Here is a 20,322-nt window from a genome sequence, read left to right on the forward strand (position 1 = left end):
GAATTACCCAGAGTGAGTCAGTGGCAAAGAAGTGGACTGAGTACATCTTGTGATGGGCAGGGCGAAGAGGTCATCCAAGAGGCCAGTCCTAAAGGCGAACATTTTTTCTGCCGTCTACTGACAGCATCAATTTACTTTAAAGTGCTTTCTTGCAAATAATACACTGAAAACGGATGTCGGTCATAGATCATGTTTACGGGTCTGTACATAAGAATGAATGTAAAAGAAGGCCTGAACGTCGATACAAGATACAGTCTCGTAAGAATAAAACTCAGTCGAAAACTTGCAATAATTACGATTTTTTCACTTCATCGCATCATGTTCATATCCGTAGATACGAATGAACAACGTTCTGGAATTCAATGTACTGAACGTTAAATTTATTTTCGTCAGTTACTGTGTTGGCTTATATGTCTAACAGGTTTTTACTGGAGTTGGCCGTTATGCATATGCACGTATCCATAACCACTTTATGGCTGTTGCTAGAACTAGGTCTAGGTTCAACCCCACCCCTATATCCCTGTGTTAAATTGACAATAAATTTGATGGTTATATGACTTTATTTTTATATTTACTTATTTTTTGGGTTCTATTATCTGGTAATTAATTAGATCTGATGTATATATTTGGACGTTATACTTCACTCAGATAGACTGCACGTAGTGTAGACAGAAACGAGGTCTGAGATAAATACCTAAATCACATTTTTTACTGGTTTTGTTTTGTACTACACTGTTCAGACTGTATAAAGAAATCATGCAAATTATTTCAACGCAGGAGTCTGTGTGACATGGAAATTTCCTTCTCGTCATTATACTACTGACACACCTGAAATGTAATTTAGTTTTAGATAGGTGATATTTTTATTTTCATTGGCTATCTTCCAACCCTTTAGTATCGGTCCTCGTGCGTGGGCAAGAAAAAGTATTAATTAACCTTGTTATCGTCATAGCTTATTTTTGACTATAAAATACTTCTGAAGTTACTACATTTTGTTATACATTGCTTTGTATTGTGTTGTCTTTGTCTGTGTGATCTTGGGCTTCGCCTTATGATCTTTTGTATCTCACTTGTATGCTGGACTGCCAGTATTTCAGGTGCTGTACATAGTTCCATTGCTGTAGTAGGCCTACTAATTGCCTATGCTACATGTTTCTTAAGTTTTTAACTCGATAGTGATAGTCCATCAAATTTAAAGGCATTAATGTCCTGTGATGTTATATTTTAGAGTATTTGAACTCGTCCATTGAGTTTTTCCTTTCTAAATTGTATTTTGTTTCGATGTTCGGTGTTTGGATGTCTCTTTTTCGTATTTACAGCAATAAGATAGTCTTTGACTGAAACCGAATGTGAATAAATAACTTCCAAGACAGCATTGTGTTCAAACAGTCCGTAAGGTCCTCATAAAAATGAGTCTTATTTATCAAATCTGCTCTTATTTGTGTACGGATTTGTCGAACAAGCTCGTACACGCTCCAACAAATCTGTCAATTTAAAATCACTTCTGTAAATGCCTACAAATGTGAGTAAAGCATATCAGACAAGTCTCGCACCGTGTATAAAGAAGTAGAAGAAGAAGAAGTAGTAGAAAAAAAGACGCTGGGCCTGGTAATGGTTTAAAATGAGACACAGATATACACAAAAAAAAACTTGACGAAGGAAATGTTACGCTCGAAACCTAGTGGGTATATAAGTAATCCCCGAATGGACATTGAAACTTTTGGAAATATGTTTACAGTCACTTTGCTTTCACGTTGACGAAGAAAACATATGTTGTTGTTGTTGTTGTTGTTGTTGTTGTTGTTGTTGTGCTGAGACTGGACTTGTATATAAGCGAGTGAGCGCCACGCAGCGGCTCGGTCGCGTTGCTGCTGCTGCACAGACAACCGCATTGAACGCTGCCAATATGCCTTACAGGAGATACCGTGGCCGTTCCAAACAGATAGTCTACAAAACCATCGAGAACATCTAATTTGCTGAGACTGGTTTGATGCAACTCTCCATGCTACTCTATCCTGTTCAAGCTTCGTCATCTCCCAGTACCTACTGCAACCTACATCCTTCTGAATCTGCTTGGTGTACTCATCTCCTGGTCTCCCTCTACGATTTTTACCCTCCACGCTGCCCTCCAATTCTAAGTTGGTGATCCCTTGATGCCTCAGAAAACGTAAGTATGCGAAAATTTACTCTCTTCAGTTTGATCCTCTAATAACGTTTCAGTTAAATACCAGGGAACATATGGGCTACACCGTCAGTGGAAGAACCAGAGAACTTCCGGTGTTTTCTAGTTTTTAATATTTTATTGTATTTTATTCTTGCACGAATATTGTGGGCAGCATATTGGTTATTTTTTTAAACACTCATTGCGTAATATATGGCTGGAAAAGATGCGACACCTTGATCATTTAGATAACTGCCAGCGCTGTTTTGTTTTTATCGTTGATCCTAGTTTCCAAAGATCTTTAAACTCATGATAAAGTGATATAAATTGCAATGTAATTCTTTTTTCCAACCATGTTACGAAATATCAACAGATCAAACGTCTGCAATTCTGTCAGATTTTGTGTTAGTCAAAATTTCTCGGAAACACATCACACACGCTATATATTTGATAAACACGTCCATCGCCGTTCGCAGTCAGCTATTTGGCAACATAATAAAGTTTGAAACGTGTTATGTACGGCGGCGTTTAGAAAGAACTGATGGTGGATATAATGCGTAAAATTGGTCCGCCACTTTAGGATGGCTATGTTGGTGTCCGGTAGAGCGTAGGCGCTGCAGTGCAGAGTTTCTCACGGCAAGGGGCTCCTAAAAGAAAATTAAATATAACTGGCCGCCAGCGGTTAGTCTACGAGGCGACGCGGAGCAATTAAAAACTGCGCATCCTTATAACGTGGAGCCCACTTTAGGCCACGGCCACACGAGAGCGTTTTTCACGCTCGGTGGTGCCGGTGTTCACGCCTGCAGTAGAGACCACTGTTTGTTGAATGGGGTTCGCGTACAACACGTTTTCGCACGGTGGTGTGAATTCGTTGGGTTTTATTCGGTCTCCTTTGGAGTTCTCCTTTTTATTTTTTCACGCTGGCAGCTGGCCATACGTCTGCAAATTGCTGTCTCTCTTTTGTGATCTGCCTGGACGAAGCGCCTTTCCAGGAAGACTGCTTCACAGAATGACTAAGAAACTGACCTATAGGCAGCAGAGTGCTGCTACCGGTGATTTATCAACATTCTGTTCAAGCACGTTTCTTCCGTTATTTACATTAATTGTTAGTTACTATATTTCGTGTTTCGCATAGGGTAATGGGTTTAGTAAGATTTTGCACTTTCGAGGCGTGTCTGCACAATGTGTCACCACTAATTCGACAAGTGCGCTCTGGAAGAGATATTACTACCTTGCGAAACAGCCTACATCAAGGTGTTCCCAGTGACCTGGCTGGGTAGAGAGGGTGGCGACTCGTCGGCTCCCTCTTAAATTTGCAAAGAGGCGATAACACCAGGATTGGCACCTGTATTTTACGATCAAGTATTGTAGGTTAGTTTGTTCGATTGTTCTGTATACTTTACGAGAACAGTAAATGACGTGACAATGTATACTTTCACATAGTTTGAAGTAAATGTTTGCACATCAAAGCTTCTTATCAAAGTTTCAGTTAAGAAAGAGTGATAACCCAGAAATTTTATATTCATTGCACTGGTAGGTGCAGCATATGAGTTTTGAAGTAAGTAAATTTCCCTCTGTGTATTATTTATTTCATTAAATGTTACCCGACGGTCTCCAAAAGATTTACTTTTTACATTTCCTGTCCTTCTGTGCATGCACGTGTTGGGTATACACCTACATACTGTTGTCGTGGGATAACAGTATGGTTGGTGGTGAGTTAAGTTAACGGTTCATTCTTGTTATTTTCAGATCAAGCAACACTTGAGAACAAAACATCACAGGCCTCTATCAGAAATGAAGAACAACACCTGGAGTGCTTGAGAAACTTCTGGACTCTGTTTCTGCCTCGTCCTCTGGAAGTTAATCTTGTAGTAATCAAGCAAATCATACTGCAGCTGAAATAGCCTCAAGAATGACACTGTGAAACATAACTTGTCTTAAATCTGTGTGAACTGTCTCCAGAATGTTTCACTCTGGAGGGCAGTGAGCGTTGATACCGAAAATTACAACTGGGTGCTGGACTGGTTTCAAGTTCCGGCCCAACGTACAGTTTGCAACAGCCAGGAAGCTTTAGTATGCTACGTTTTATAAAACTGAACTTATCTTAATTCGGGTACTGCTTCATGTATTTGCCTGGCTGTAATCAAAATGGAAGCTCTAGTTACAGAGGCGCTTGGGCGATATGCTATTCCTAAAGCAGTAGATTATATATGTAATTACAGTGTGTTTTACTGCTAACAACAAGACCGCTTCTAACAAGAGAAACTGTTTCCATTAATGCTGCAATATTTCACAGACACAAACGGCACTGAAAATAAATTAACGGATTTTGATCATAAATAATAATTACTTTGATGAAGGGACATTCAGCGATGTTTCACCTCAATGGAAAAATACAAAATATTTTCTCATAAAGTGTCTGGGCTAAGAGCCGACAACACAGATGCTAATTTTGGAGCTAACCATTCATTGTTTCCACATATGAGAGATTTGATACTAGACTTGATAGTACGTAACAGTGTGAGACACGCTTTGAGTGTTTTATGACATGACATGGAGACTGTAATTTTGAATATTTTACCTCATTTCTTCCCACTCTGCTGCAAAAGAGAATAACTGAGAAAAAGGTATATAGTCAGTGACTCAAGACTTACATGATGTGAAATGCCAAATGGTACGTAGGTAGAAATTGGAAAGCTAACAGAAGTTATTTTAGAAGCTAAGGAGATAACTGCCAAAGGAATCTGTAAAATTTATTGATTCTTGACACTGAATTAGAATTTTTGCAGTCAAATTTCAAATTTGTTTAATACCTTGTAAAATGGTACAACACTCATTACCATTATGTATGACTGTAAAATCACTGATAATGTAAAGAGTGCCATCAGAAAAAAAGAACTTTTGTATGGATATCGATCAGATAAATAGAATTAACTATTGTCTTTATCTGAACTGAGGAGCAAAATTCAAAGAATTTTTATTTGTTGCCAAAGCTCTGAAGTACTTAAATAAATGGTTTGATTTTAGTGACACACAGTGGTTATTGACACTATGTAGTATCAATTTAAAAACCAATACTGATAAGACCATTCCGCTTACATTCTTTAAGGTTTAAAGCTGGAAAAACTCCAGTTAAATATCAATCATATATGGTTGACCTTTATGGGAAAATAGCATTATTAAACAAGTTAGGTGATCAAATGCATACCGCTGAATTCTTCATAGAATTTGCCACTGCACATAAAAGACCACAAATATTTAAGACGATTAAAGAATAAAGATTTTAGAAATTTGTAGGTATTAATTTCATTTCTATTGTCAGTTCACGTTATATCAGCATTCATGGAGAGATTGTTTCTTCATGCAGAGATTGTTTCTATGATGAATATTAAGTGGCAGGATGAAAGAAGCCACGTATCTCTGAATTTGATAAAAAACTAATGATATATATATTAGTTTAAATGTACCCAGTAGAGGTGCTGTGAGGTTCTTTAGTATGACAATAATGTGTTAAATATTGTTAAATGCAACAGCAATATAATTTTAAACAAAACAGTTATTGGTAAAAAATAATAGTTTATTTTGATTCAATGTACTTTTTTCATAACTGTAAGAAATAATGTACTTTATTTGCTCCAAAGCCTACATATCAGTCTCTCATAATTGGTGTTGCAGCTGTATTTCATCTAATGCGGTATCACAATAGAGTGTCTAGACACGAAAGTAATAATTTTGTAAGTGGAAAAATACCCATGGCTGTACAACTCATGGGGGCGCAGGGTTTACAAACAGAGCCAAAAGAGAAAATCGTGGCCTGCTGTTGCAATCGTTTTTCTGGAGAAAAGAAGGATGGAATTGATGACAAGCAGAAACATGTTCTTGATGAGTACTGACAGTAATTATTTTATTAGTATGAGTAAACTGTGTACAATGAAATACATTCAAAATAAAATGTCATCTTCCGTAATGTCACATTAAGAAATAATTCTTCATTCAAAGGTATTATCTTAACATATTAGCCATGGTAAGACCATTGAAGGGAACACAAGTAATCAGGTACACGATCCCTGACACTTTTGCTACTATTATTCCTTATGTCCTTTTTCCTTTTTACCTTCCATTCTGCATGTCAGTATGTCATTACATTTGCAGCTGTAATGTTGTCTCACAAAACTGTGAAGTGTAAAATTATACGTCACATAAGTATTAAGATTAATTGGAAGATGTAAAAATTCTCGATTTACTAGATAAAATAGCACGTGCATATTCAACTTGTGACTGAATGTAGATTCAGCAGCTATGTGGGAGTTGGCTTCATTAAATTGGCACTCATTGCAAAATCCTCATCATTTACAAACACGTAAGGATTTTCAATCCATAAAGGTCATTTTGAGTTTGACTGTAAATTTTTTCACCTAATTCAGTTTCAAGTAGTTCACATTTCTCTAGCACTATGAGATCATCAGTCCCCTAGACTTAGAGCTAAGTAAACCTAACTAACCTAATGACATCAAACACATCCATGCCCTAGGCAGGATTCGAACCTGCAAGCGAAACAGCAGCGTGGTTCCGCACTGAAGCGCCTAGAACCGTTTGGCCACAAAGGCCGGCTAATTCAGTATCTCTGAATGTATTAGAGTCTCCTTGAAGACCAAAATCCTTTACGTCTATGAATCTACAACGGTAACTGCTTTCCGCCATTAATACAACAGAAACTTCCTTTTTCTAATTATAATATTCACTGTCTAGGCTCCATGGTTTACCGATTGTTACAGGTTTTTCATCTACGGATCCCACAGTTCGCTATCTTCCCATACCTGTCGCTGATTTCCTTCCAATCTTCTGCGGTCGGCGGGTTCTTACAGGGTATTCCTATTGTAGATAGACAGAGAAGGAATTCAAACTGTGGAGAATCCATCGAATTCCCAGCCCAGTCCAAAGTTCCTGTTTGAGGAATCTGATTTGGTCCGTTTTAAGGTTCCTTTTTACTTACATTTTGCACGAGTCGTTTCGAGAAATCATTGTGAAACGTGATTTCTGTATGCTGTATCACTTATTCGTGATTTTTACAATGACTCATGTGCTGCATTGCTGTGTTATCTTTACAGTTATGTATGAAAATAGGCGTAATTTTAATTAACCATCGGTCATGCAAAGAGTTAGTGGTTGAAGCGTGTATGAGGATCAATCATTGCTTAAACATTGCGGGGGTTTTTATACACTCCTGGAAATGGTAAAAAGAACACATTGACACCGGTGTGTCATACCCACCATAATTGCTCCGGACACTGCTAGAGGGCTGTACAAGCAATGATCACACGCACGGCACAGCGGTAACACCAGGAACCGCGGTGTTGGCCGTCGAATGGCGCTAGCTGCGCAGCATTTGTGCACCGCCGCCGTCAGTGTCAGCCAGTTCGCCGTGGCATACGGAGCTCCATCGCAGTCTTTAACACTGGTAGCATGCCGCGACAGCGTGGACGTGAACCGTATGTGCAGTTGACGGACTTTGAGCGATGGCGTATAGTGGGCATGCGGGAGGCCGGGTGGACGTACCGCCGAATTGCTCAACACGTGGGGCGTGAGGTCTCCACAGTACATCGATGTTGTCGCCAGTGGTCGGCGGAAGGTGCACGTGCCCGTCGACCTGGGACCGGACCGCAGCGACGCACGGATGCACGCCAAGACCGTAGGATCCTACGCAGTGCCGTAGGGGTCCGCACCGCCACTTCCCAGCAAATTAGGGACACTGTTGCTCCTGGGGTATCGGCGAGGACCATTCGCAACCGTCTCCATGAAGCTGGGCTACGGTCCCGCACACCGTTAGGCCGTCTTCCGCTCACGCCCCAACATCGTGCAGCCCGCCTTCAGTGGCGTCGCGACAGGCGTGAATGGAGGGACGAATGGAGACGTGTCTTCTTCAGCGATGAGAGTCGCTTCTGCCTTGGTGCCAATGATGGTCGTATGCGTGTTTGGCGCCGTGCTGGTGAGCGCTACAATAAGGACTGCATACGACCGAGGCACACAGGGCCAACACCCGGCATCATGGTGTGGGGAGCGATCTCCTACACCGGCCGTACACCTCTGGTGATCGTCGAGGGGACACTGAATAGTGCACGGTACATCCAAACCGTCATCGAACCCATCGTTCTACCATTCCTAGACCGGCAAGGGAACTTGCTGTTCCAACAGGACAATGCACGTCTGCATGTATCCTGTGCCACCCAACGTGCTCTAGAAGGTGTAAGTCAACTACCCTGGCCAGCAAGATCTCCGGATCTGTCCCCCATTCAGCATGTTTGGGACTGGATGCAGCGTCGTCTCACGCGGTCTGCACGTCCAGCACGAACGCTGGTCCAAGTGAGGCGCCAGGTGGAAATGGCATTGCAAGCCGTTCCACAGGACTACATCCAGCATCTCTACGATCGTCTCCATGGGAGAATAGCAGCCTGCATTGCTGCGAAAGGAGGATATACACTGTACTAGTGTCGACATTGTGCATGCTCTGTTGCCTGTGTCTATGTGCCTGTGGTTCTGTCAGTGTGATCAAGTGATGTATCTGACCCCAGGAATGTGTCAATAAAGTTTCCTCTTCCTGGGACAATGAATTCACGGTGTTCTTATTTCAATTTCCAGGAGTGTATATCACAGTAAAGACTACAGAACAATACAGAAAGTCACACAACGAAAACATCACGAATAAATGGGATAGCAAACAGGTAATGATGATGATGTTTGGTTTTCGGGCGCTGAACTGTTCGGTCATCAGCTCCGGTACAAAGTCCCAATCCTTACACAGTCAAATTTTTTACAAGGTCCAATCTGGCCACTGTCAAGAATGATAATGATGATGATGAAATGATGAGCACAACCCAAACACCCAGTGCCCTGGCAGAGAAAATCCCAGCAGGGAATCGAACCCGAGACCCCGTGATCAAGAGGCAGCAACGCTAGCCACTAGACCACGAATAGCGGACAGGATAGCACACCGAAATGCACCTGATAGCATAGAAGTTACTTCATAAACGAACTCGTAAAGCTATTTGTTTGTAAATAGCAACTATTAAATTAGCAGCAGGTAATTACATTAATCTGTAACACTCTTATTCATAATATTTTAGAGGTAGAAATAGAGCAGCAGGTATGAGTAAACAAATGATTCAAATGGCTCTGAGCACCATGGGACTTAACAGCTGTGGTCATCAGTCCCCTAGAACTTAGAACTACATAAACCCAACTAACCTAAGGACATCACACACATCCATGCCCGAGGCAGGATTCGAACCTGCGACCGTAGTGGTTGCGCGGTTCCAGACTGTAGCGCCTAGAACCGCTCGGTCACTCTGGCCGGCCATGAGTAATCACATGAATCCATAATACTTTTATTCATGGTCTTTGGGGAATAGAGAGGGATAGGGAAATAGAAAAAGCATGACTGACTCATGTTTGAAAAATATAAAGAATCACTTAAAAATGATTCTGATACATTCAGCAGGTCATAAGTAATTCACAAGCAGATTTCATTTTACTTTGTGATTTTTTAATTTTTCTAAATTCCTTCAGTTCAAATAATTTTAAAGTTGGCAAAAGCTGTTGTAATCAACATTTTGGCATAAACTGACACAAAGAACAAAAAATAAATAAATCTTGCCCTGAATTTGAATTTTTCTTCTGCACTGATATATTCCTTCAGGGTGTTCCCTCATGTTCACGTTCCTCCTAGAAACAGCCTCTAACCGTACTCAACAACATTTCAAATGAGGGAACAATCATCCTATAGTATTCAGAAAACTGTTATGGACTTGCCTTCAGTTTGCTGTGTAGAAGAGCAAACTTTTCCCTTGTTGATCCCTCCCTTAATTTCGGATGAATCCTGTATTTTTTTTTTTTTCTCATACCGTCGTTTCTGACACCTGTGGACAACTACCACTACACACACGGCATGGAAAGCATTTTTATTTAAAGAAGTTCCTCTCATAGCCTATACTCTGCGCACAATAAATTTAATGTTGCCGGATCCTGCACCCAATCACTGCGCGATGGGGTTTCCCTATGCTTCACGATGTCGGAGGAAAGTGTGTTGGCCGAACTGACGCACAATGTCGCTTGAAAAACACGCTTGTATCTATGAATGTTTATACTGCACAGTTGTAACTGAGAAGTTAGTAAGAGACATATGGATGCTGTGAGGATGACTGATGATCGTTTTACGTGGTACGTCCAGAAGATATTTATTTCCTCAGCCACACTCCAATCGCGGTTTGGCGCATGCGCAGCAGCTGCTTTGTGTCAGCTAGTCGACGTTCATCGACAGATTTGTAAGGATCAGGCATAAAATGCGATGAGCGAGTCAGTGGTGAAGAGGTGGATACTACAGATCAGTGAAAGACTTGACCAAGTGCACGATTTCCAGTTTTCGAAAGTGAAGAATACTTCAACGGTATTCCATATTTCTAAGAACTTACCACGTATTTCAAGATGAGTTCTTCATGAAGCTGATTGCTGAACCAACTGAAGTGTGTACTTCTTTCGTTCCAGAAACTCTTATAAACCATCGCAAAAACGTCGTCGGGACAGTTCACATGACTTTTTGATATGATTTTCTATGAGTATCTGGTTGCTCATGAAACCCCTTCAATCGAACCTGCGATAAATGGAACGAAGGTACACTGCATCGCCAGAAAATATTAAAACCAAGCGAATGTCTAAACGTGGAGAAGTCATGTGCACAGACTTTTGGGATAGGTGTTGTGGTTGGCAGGAGAGCCAACCGTGTATTTCTAAAGGAGGCCGAAATGCATGCGTCTCAGCTCACGCAGGCTGGCGTGAGGTCTGGAACATGACAAGGGAATAAGAATTGAGAAAAACAGACGTAGCTGGTGGAATACTTAACTTTAATCCATTAATGGAGAACGTCGCTCTTTATGGTACATAATTCACAATATCAATAGTACGGATACTGGCGCCTTGCTAGGTGGTAGCAAATAACGTAGCTGAAGGCTATGCTAACTATCGTCTCGGCAAATGAGAGCGTAGAAATCAGTGAACCATCGCTAGTACAGTCGGCTGTACCACTGGGGCGAGTGCTAGGAAGTCTCTCTGGACCTGCCATGTGGCGGCGCTCGGTCTGCAATCACTGATAGTGGCGACACGTGGGTCTGACGTATACTACCGGACCGCGGCCGATTTAAAGGCTACCACCTAACAAGTGTGGTGTCTGGCGGTGACACCACATTCCTCCCCTGCGAATCGGCGGACGGTTGTGGCATAAGGCTTCCGCCCGCAGTGGGGAGGACCGCATGTTGACGTATGCGACGAGGTGGGGAGCCTAGCAACAGGCGAGGCTGTGCCACCATCACCCTGCCATGCTGACCGCGGGGAGCTAGGAAACGGCTGAAAACCTGCTCCAGGGTGCACGCCAACATGCGGTGTATGCGCCCGTAGAGAGGCAGGAGGGGCCGAAGGGTCCACCTCCATCGGGCCGGGGCACCCGACGGGCGAAGACGACATGTCGTCCGGAGCGGGAAAGAGTTCCATGTTGTAGAACAACTTGTCACTGGAAGCGATCTGCAGCGCGTGACCCAGGGAGGCGCCCGGCGGTTGCAGGGACTCGTCCACTGCGGGCGTCGCCGGCGGGAGATGAGGCGGCGGCGGCTGCGGAAGCGGCAGCGCGCAGCCATGGGGCACACTGGAAGGCAGCGTCGGTAACGCCTGGGGCTGAGGCGAGCCAGTAGATGGGTCCCCAGAGAGCTGACCGGACGGCACCGTCGCTGAAAGCAGACGGCGAGCGGCAGATCCCGTGCGAAGACAGAGGCGCACCTCACCAGAGGCCGCCAAAACCAGATACATAGCGCGTCCGAGGTATCGAAGAATGCGCCCTTCGAGCCAACGCCATGAACCTCGATAATGGCGATAGTAGACAACGTCGCCTGGAGCAAAAGTAGCTGTCTGCCGCTGCACAGGAATCTGATGCGGCGGATGTAGCAAAGACATCAAGGTTCGATGAGGGCGACCGTGGAGCAACTCAGCCGGCGAGCGACCATCTCGGGGCTGAGAGCGATACGAGAACAAAAAGAGCAATAACTCGTCCTCCCGAGAATGCGACTTTTTCAACTTCAACATCTGTGACTTGAAAGTCCTGACCAATCGTTCAGTGGCACCGTTTGACTGTGGCGCAGACGTCAGATGTTGAATACCATTGGCCTTGCAGAATGACTGAAATTCTGCGGACATGAATTGTGGGCCATTGTCGGAAATAATAGTCTGTGCAAGATATTCAATGCAAAAGATAGCATTTAACGCTTGGATGGTGGCAGATGACGTCGTGGAAGACACCCGGACAACAAAAGGAAAATTACTGAATGAATCTACCACAACCATCCATCGAGCATTCCAGAATGGGCCAGCAAAATCGATGTGTAAGCGTTGCCAAGGGAAAGTGGCTGTTGGCCATGCAAAGAATTTCCGAGGTGGTGCTGATTGTTGTTCGGCACACAACATGCAAGAAGAGCACATATTCGTAATTGCGGCATCGATTCCGAACCAAGTACAGTGCTGACGAGCAAGTTGTTTCGTTCTCACTATACCCCAATGTCCCTGGTGGAGAGGCTGTAGGACAGAGGACTGTAACTAACGTGGTACCACGACCCTGGACTGATCATTATCAGAACGCAACAGCAAAACACCACGTCGTACAAAAAGTCTTTCCTTGTAAGGAAAAAATCGGCGAACCAACGGATCCCCGATCCGTGACTATGACAAGGGCCATTGCGTAGCAACACAACGCAGAACGGGAGTAAGGACAGGGTACGCAGCTGTGGCTGTAGCTACACGACCAAAATCAATCGGAAACGTTTCAACCACGTAATCGGTTTCCGCATCAATGAACATGAAAGCATGTTCATAGGAATCGAATGCCCTATCCTCAGCAACAGGGAAGCGGGACAAGGCATCGGCGTTTCCGTGCTTAGCAGTGGACCGATTCAAGATATCGTAGCGGTACTGCGAGAGGAAAATAGACCAGAGAATGAATTTCTGCTCTGTACGTGGAGGTACAGGCTTGGTCAGATGAAAAAGCGATGTCAAAGGTTTGTGGTCTGTGATTATGGTAAAGTGACGACCATACAAGACATCATGAAACTTTGTAACACCAAATACGAGAGCCAATGCTTCTTTCTCGATCTGTGAATAATTTCTTTGCGCAGACGAGAGCAATTTGGACGCAAAGGCAATAGGGCGATCGTGTGATCCATCTTTGTCCGCAAGCACACCACCGATCCCGAAATCCGATGCATCCACCATCAACAAGAGGGGCTTCTGGGGATCGAATGGGGTAAGGCAAGTATTGGAAAGCAACGCCGATTTCAACAGGCGAAAGGCGTGTTCGCATTCCGTCGTCCAGACGACCGGAACACACTTACGGCGTAAGCGATTAAGCGGAGCTGAAATGGAAGAGGCATGCGGAATATATTTATGATAATAGTTGATTTTTCCCAACACACTCTGTAGCTGCTTCAAATTCTGCGACAACGGCTTTTCTTGTATGGCACGGAGGTGCGTGGGACTGGGATTTATGCCTTGGGCATTGAGTACATGTCCCAGGTATGGCAAGTCCCGAGCAAAAAACACACTTATGTCCTTCCGCAAGCGAAGACCATTTTGTCGCAAGACCTGACATAATGTTATGAGATTTTCCAAATGTTCTTCTTTCGTCTTTCCAGAGATCACAATATCGTCCAGATAATTTGCTGCAATAGGGACCGACGCACAAACAGTTTGTAGATAGTGGTGAAACAATGCAGGGCAGATGCACACCCGAATGGCAGTCGTTTGAATCGATACATCCCAAGATGCGTGTTAACCACCAAAACGCGCTGGGATTCGTCGTCCACCGGTATGTCCAATTACGCATCTGCTAGGTCCAACTTCGAAAAATATTTACCCGAGCACAGTTTGTCAAAAAGATCTTCCGGGCGGGGTAAAGGAAAAGTTGCAATCACTAGTTGTGGATTCACTGTTGCCCTGATGTCCGCACAAAGTCTCAACTTTCCGGAAGGTTTTGGCCAAATTACTAAGGGTGATGCCCAGAGAGAAGCCTGCACACGTTCAATTACACTTTGTAATTCCAAATCGTGTAACGTTTTTGCGACCTCATCACGCAATGCGTGGGGAACATTGCGCGCTCTGAAAAATTTCGGTTACGCGTTTGCTTTCAGTTACAAGTGTGCTTAATAGTTCTTAGCGCAACCGACGCCCGGTGCAAAAATGTCTGCAAATTATTCACATAGACGAGAAACACTGTCTGAAGGCACAGTCTGCTTCACTGATAGGACCTGATTTACTATAGACAGGTTAAACAACTTAAATAAATCGAAACCAAACAAGTTCACTGCAGAAGAAGAACGAAGGACGTAAAATTACACAAGTTTTGTTTGTCCTTTGTATGTTGCAAGAAGGCTGCACTGTCCTAACACAGGGATCTTTTGTCCTGAATAGGTGGTTAACCGAACATTTGCGGCACGCAACGGAGGTGTGCCCAGCAGTTTGTAAGTGTCTTGATTGATCAGGGAAACTGCAGCTCCGGTACCGAGCTGGAATGTTATCACTTTGCCGTTAATGTCCAAGTCTACAAAAAGTTTATTGTCCTGCTGACGACAAGAGCGACTGTCTCGTGCAACGTGAACTGACGCTGGTACATAATCACTTGCGACTTGACGGGAGTTCCGGCGATGTCGACGCACACTATTTTTTGGACGAACACAGTCACTGTTAGAGAGAGTGGCGCTGCGCGGAGTGGAATTAAGTACACGAATTTCCATTTGCAAAGTTTCGCGAGCCTGAGTATCCTTGGTTCGATTCCGATTCCGGCGCGAAGCAGAGGGCCTGTAACGGTTTTGAGCTTCCAATCTGAGCTTTTTCTGGCAAACACTATTAACATGTCATTTTTTATTACAATAAAAGCAAATAGCTTGGCGTGACGGGCAATTCTCACTCGAATGTTTAGTAGCACACCGCGTGCATGATTTGATCACTGCATTTGCTTGCCGGCGCGGCACACGTGTCTCAGAGACTGGCGGCAGCGGCGCGGCCGGGCGCGAGGGCTGTTTACTGCTCCGCGCAGCTCGCCCGGGGGGCCGGTTAACCTGACACACTGCTGGCGAAGTTTCAAATGATTCCTGAGCAAAGTCAAGTGTGTCCTGCCGATCCAATATGTCCATCACTTGTTGAAGGGAGGGATTGACGAGTTTCAAAATCTGTTCCCTTATACGAACATCAGACACGTTCTATGCAATTGCATCACGTACCATAGTATCTGAATAAGGGAGGCCACATTGACACTCAAAAGCACAATCCCTAGTAAGGCCTTGCAAGGTTGCGACCCACTCCCTATTAGTCTGACCTGTCGTACGTTTTGTAAAAAAAGGTATACCTTTTCGCAACTATATTGACTGATTCTTTGAAATATGCATCTAATGCAGACAAAATTTCTTCGTAGGACAGAGTTGCTACGTCGCGTCGGGGAAATAATTTGACTATCACACGGTACGTGGTCACCCCTACGGACGATAACAAAAAAGGCTGCCGCTCGTTACCTTGAATTCTGTAGGCGGCGAGATGGAATCCAAACTGGAGTGACCACTCCGTCCAGATTTCCAGTGCAGCATCAGAAGGTCGAAAAGTGGGTGCAACAGCCTGTTGTGGCTGCGTTAGCGGTGAAGCGGCTGCTGCCGCATCGTTTTGCATCGCACGTTGACCCTGGACGAGCTGTCCAAGGGCATTCAGTAAGGCCTGCGTCTGCTGATTCTGTAAGCGATAAAATTCGGACCGTACATCTGGAGATTGTGGCGAAGCCATTACACAAGTAAATCAGGGCAATTTAGATAAGAACACTTTTACTCTCGTCGCCAATGTTGTGGTTGGCAGGAGAGCCAACCGTGTTTTTCTAAAGGAGGCCGAAATGCACGAGTCTCAGCTCACGCAGGCTGGCGTGAGGTCTGGAACATGACAAGGGAATCACAATTGAGAAAAATGGCCGTAGCTGGTGGAATACTTAACTTTAATCCATCAATGGAGAACGTCACTCTTTATGGTACATGATTCACAATATCAATAGTACGGATACTGGCGCCTTGCTAGGTGGGAGCAAATAACGTAGCTGAAGGCTATGCTGACTATCGTGTCGGCAAATGAGAGCGTAGAAGTCAGTGAACCATGGCTAGCAAAGTCGGCTGTACACCTGGGGCGAGTGCTAGGAAGTCTCTCTGGCCCTGCCGTGTGACGGCGCTCCGTCTGCAATCACTGATAGTGGCGACACACGGGTCCGACGTATACTACCGGACCGCAACCAATTTAAAGCCTCCACCTAGCAAGTGTGGTGTCTGGCGGTGTCAGCACAATAGGTTCGGCATTGGATTGCATTGGACTAGTGCACTTTTCACCGCGAGGTAAAAGAACCATTGAAAATGTTTGCTGTGTGAATAGGATTAAACCGCGTCGCAGAACAGAAGGAGCCTGAAGCAAAGCTAGCAAAAGGCATTGGTTCGGTTCATGACTTTTCCTTTTTTCACGTTGCAATCGAATTAGTGAGATTAGTCTCTTTTTGGTGGTCAACAATTCGACAACGATGAAAAGCTCTGAGTTTATTACGGCATGGTTGACGACGCAGGTGATAACATTGTATGAGCTAGGCAGAGAAAAACTTCTGCCGCACCCTCGCAAGTGCCTATAAAATGTTCGGAGTTATGTAGGAAGGTAGTTTAGAATTTATAGTTTTTTTCCAGTAAATGGATTTTTCCCTATCTGCTTTTTTTCCGTGCTTCTTATAGAACGGAACTTCCTTTCTGGACGCACTTCGAATTTACCAAATTTCCACCGCGGGTCTTGCATAAGAACGGTGTTGTGAAATTTGCGTTTTTTCTCCATAACGTCATTGTCGTTACACGTCATAGACGTTTCCTATAATCTCCGTTACCGCGTTATTAACGAATCAGGAAAGATATTAGCCAAAGGTATAGTTATTGTAATTCCTGAACCACTGTTCTGGCCTGATTTGACATTGCTGACCGCTGGGGCGTTAGGAGTGGGGGACAAAAGCAGAGAATTTTGGCACATCATGGCACCTACATGGCTGGACGTCTTATAAAGCCACAAAGTCGCAACTTAGTTCCCTCTGAGGCCCAGGATATGGTAACTGCGATATTACAGTAACATACTGAGACAAAATGTAACGTGTTTGGATTACAGTTCCACTGTAACCCGACGATGACACCTCGAAAGCAAGAGAGACACGACACTCTGTCCCATACGACACGAATGGCATTTTGCTAGGTAGGGACATTGTAAGAAAGGCATTTCCCAATGGTAAACTGGATCCTCGCAGTGTCACATAGCCACGATAATTATTTCCAGTGGTTTTCATGTTGCCACGGGGCCAGGCAGGGGCGCTGCCAAGATTGCGTAAGCTGGTCGGCGAGTTGCGTCAGCCGCCTTTGTGGCGTGACATGCTGTTGCCTCCTTGAGCCCCCCAGTTCTAGATGCACGCTTGTGCGGTTCTCAGCTACGCTACAGATCAGTTTGCAAATAAAAACTTTATTTATGAAAATATACAGTACAATCACCAACAATCTTTACATATTCACATATACCTTTTCCTTTAACCCAAATAAATACAGATTCATTTTCAGATATTTTCCTCCTGTTACGAGTATATAAAGACAAAGAAGAAGGAGAGACATATGCTGATTTACCAAAATCCTTATTAGCTAGTTCGGAAATATGGTAGGTACGAAAAGCAATAACGTCTCTGTCAACAAAACTTTCAAGTCCTGGAACATTTGGTACTCCTGTACCTCCACGAACAATGGCTACAGTTAACCATCCGTTGCCATGACCAAATGAATCATTTATATCTAAACTAAAATTAAGTCTGCAACTGCAGAAGACAGCAGGACCATCCAGCAGGGCTTGAGCAGCGACAGACTTAACTGGAATACGATTCTTCTTGTCTCCAGCTGTTGTAGCAAATTCGATGTTCTCGATGGTCTTGGAGACTGTCTGCTTCGAACGGCGGCGATATGTTCTGTACGGCATCTTGGCAGCGTTCAATGCAGTTGCCTGTGCAGCAGCAGCAGCGCGACATAGCCGCTGCGCGGCGCTCGCTCGCTTATATACAAGTCCCAACCCGGGAAATTGCTCTGTTTCGTCAGGTTTGTCAATTATCTTACCAGCAATGGTACAGGCAAGTTCATATGAAATATGCAACGCAGTGAATTCGTTTCAAATACGACGAGGTAACTGTTGATATTGAGTTATTAAAGTCGAACACAGTGCAGTTTAATTCGTTTCATGACCAAATAAGGCAGTCTTATAAGTAGCGTGCATCTTGGTTACACAGTCGACAAAGAGACCTGGGATATATGACACACGCGCATATGCGTATTCGCCATACTATCAATCGTTGCTTCTTTTTAGTAGACTGACTTACGTTCCACCTACTTGCTATTAATACTGTATGTACCTAACTGTTCGAAACACGTGCACAGTGAAGTGAGTGCTCGTAATTGTCCGCGTGTCACTCGAAAAGAATTCTACATATGTTTTGTCACAGTCTGTGTTTAAATGAATCCTACAGCTGGCCCCAATATGAAGAAAACGAGGTACAATTCATATCAGATAACGACGCAGATGTGTAACCATTTGTGTCTGAAAGTCTGTGTTCTCCCACACACGTACACTAGTTTGCTGAATACAGGGGAGGAAAAAGAAAACTGTCTATGAAAATAATTCGCGCGCCTTAAAATACTGTATGGTACACAACCAACATCATCCGCATCTGCAGCTGATGATTTAGGTTGAGTTGCCTGTCTTAAGGTAAATACAATACTTCTTGTGCTAGTTTTGTTTTGCCCCACCCTCTATAAACAGCAAGGCAATTTATTTTTAACATGTGCATGTCTGCACATGAACATGAGCCCAAGAGGCAAGAGCAGCAGGAAAGCTAATGAAACTGAAGTTCTGATATCACTGTGAAACCAAAAGAAAGCTAAATTACTTAAAATAAGGCCATTTGCTCAAATCAGCACATTTGTGAATTCCTGACCATCTGCTGAGTAATATGGGAGAACGTGTTGCTGCTTTTTAACAGATTTTTATTCTCCACAGCATGATCGTGGAAGGTTGTAGAGTAATTTTTACTGAAGTGTTTCTCACCCCTCGGTGGCAGTGTCCCAGAAGTCATCCAGTGTGTTTGGTGGGTTCCTGTGATGATTTATTTTCCACCTCCGCTGTATTACGCGCACGTTCGTTTGTTTCACTTAATCAGCTGATTTTGCTAATGTGCCAGTTTCAAATTCTTACTCATATCTTCGTAGTTTTACATACCTAAACGATGAAATAACTCACTGTGATTATAACATGGCCAAAATGTAAACTGGAATTGCGTTCCCGTGAGATTGTCTAAAATCATTATTGACGCGCTTTTCTGCTAAACCATTGCTATTTCATAGCGCATTTCAGAGACACACATCGGTGTCTGGCCTTCTCCATACACTTCTACAATGATTATCAGGCAAGTAAATCTAGCGAACTCTACTACTCATTCGCTGGCGATCCATTAAAATTCCCTCATGTCTCACGTCACAGAAACAAGCGATCTCTCTGTTGCTGTCTTGATAGATGATAAGATTGAGATCTGAATAGTGGAAAAATTGTATTAACGTAGTGGTCTTCCATCCAGTCTTCATCTGCCATAGATCACATATGCATGTAATGTAATGTTGTGGAAAGTTTTGACGTAGCTTAAATCTGTGATGAATTACGATTTTTGAATTCAGTATTCAAGTAAAAATTAACTTAATGATTAAGGTATGCTGCAAAACATATAACTTATTACCCTGTATCACGGTTGTATCCCTGTAGATTAAGATGTTCTTTTAAACTTTTTTTTAACATATCTGACAACTGTGATCATTCGCGTAATTTTTTAGAATAACATCTGCAACTTCCTTTATTGTGGTATGTGGTACCATATACAATAAAAGTCATCATTATTCATGATTACATTATACGTTTAACAAAAACCTTCATATATTCTCCTATAAACCCGAAAATATTACTCCACATTTAAACATATCAATGAAGAACGCAGTAATGCTCAGATATGT

This window comes from Schistocerca gregaria, chromosome 4 (genome assembly GCF_023897955.1).
Source record: "Schistocerca gregaria isolate iqSchGreg1 chromosome 4, iqSchGreg1.2, whole genome shotgun sequence".
Classification (NCBI taxonomy): domain Eukaryota; kingdom Metazoa; phylum Arthropoda; class Insecta; order Orthoptera; family Acrididae; genus Schistocerca; species Schistocerca gregaria.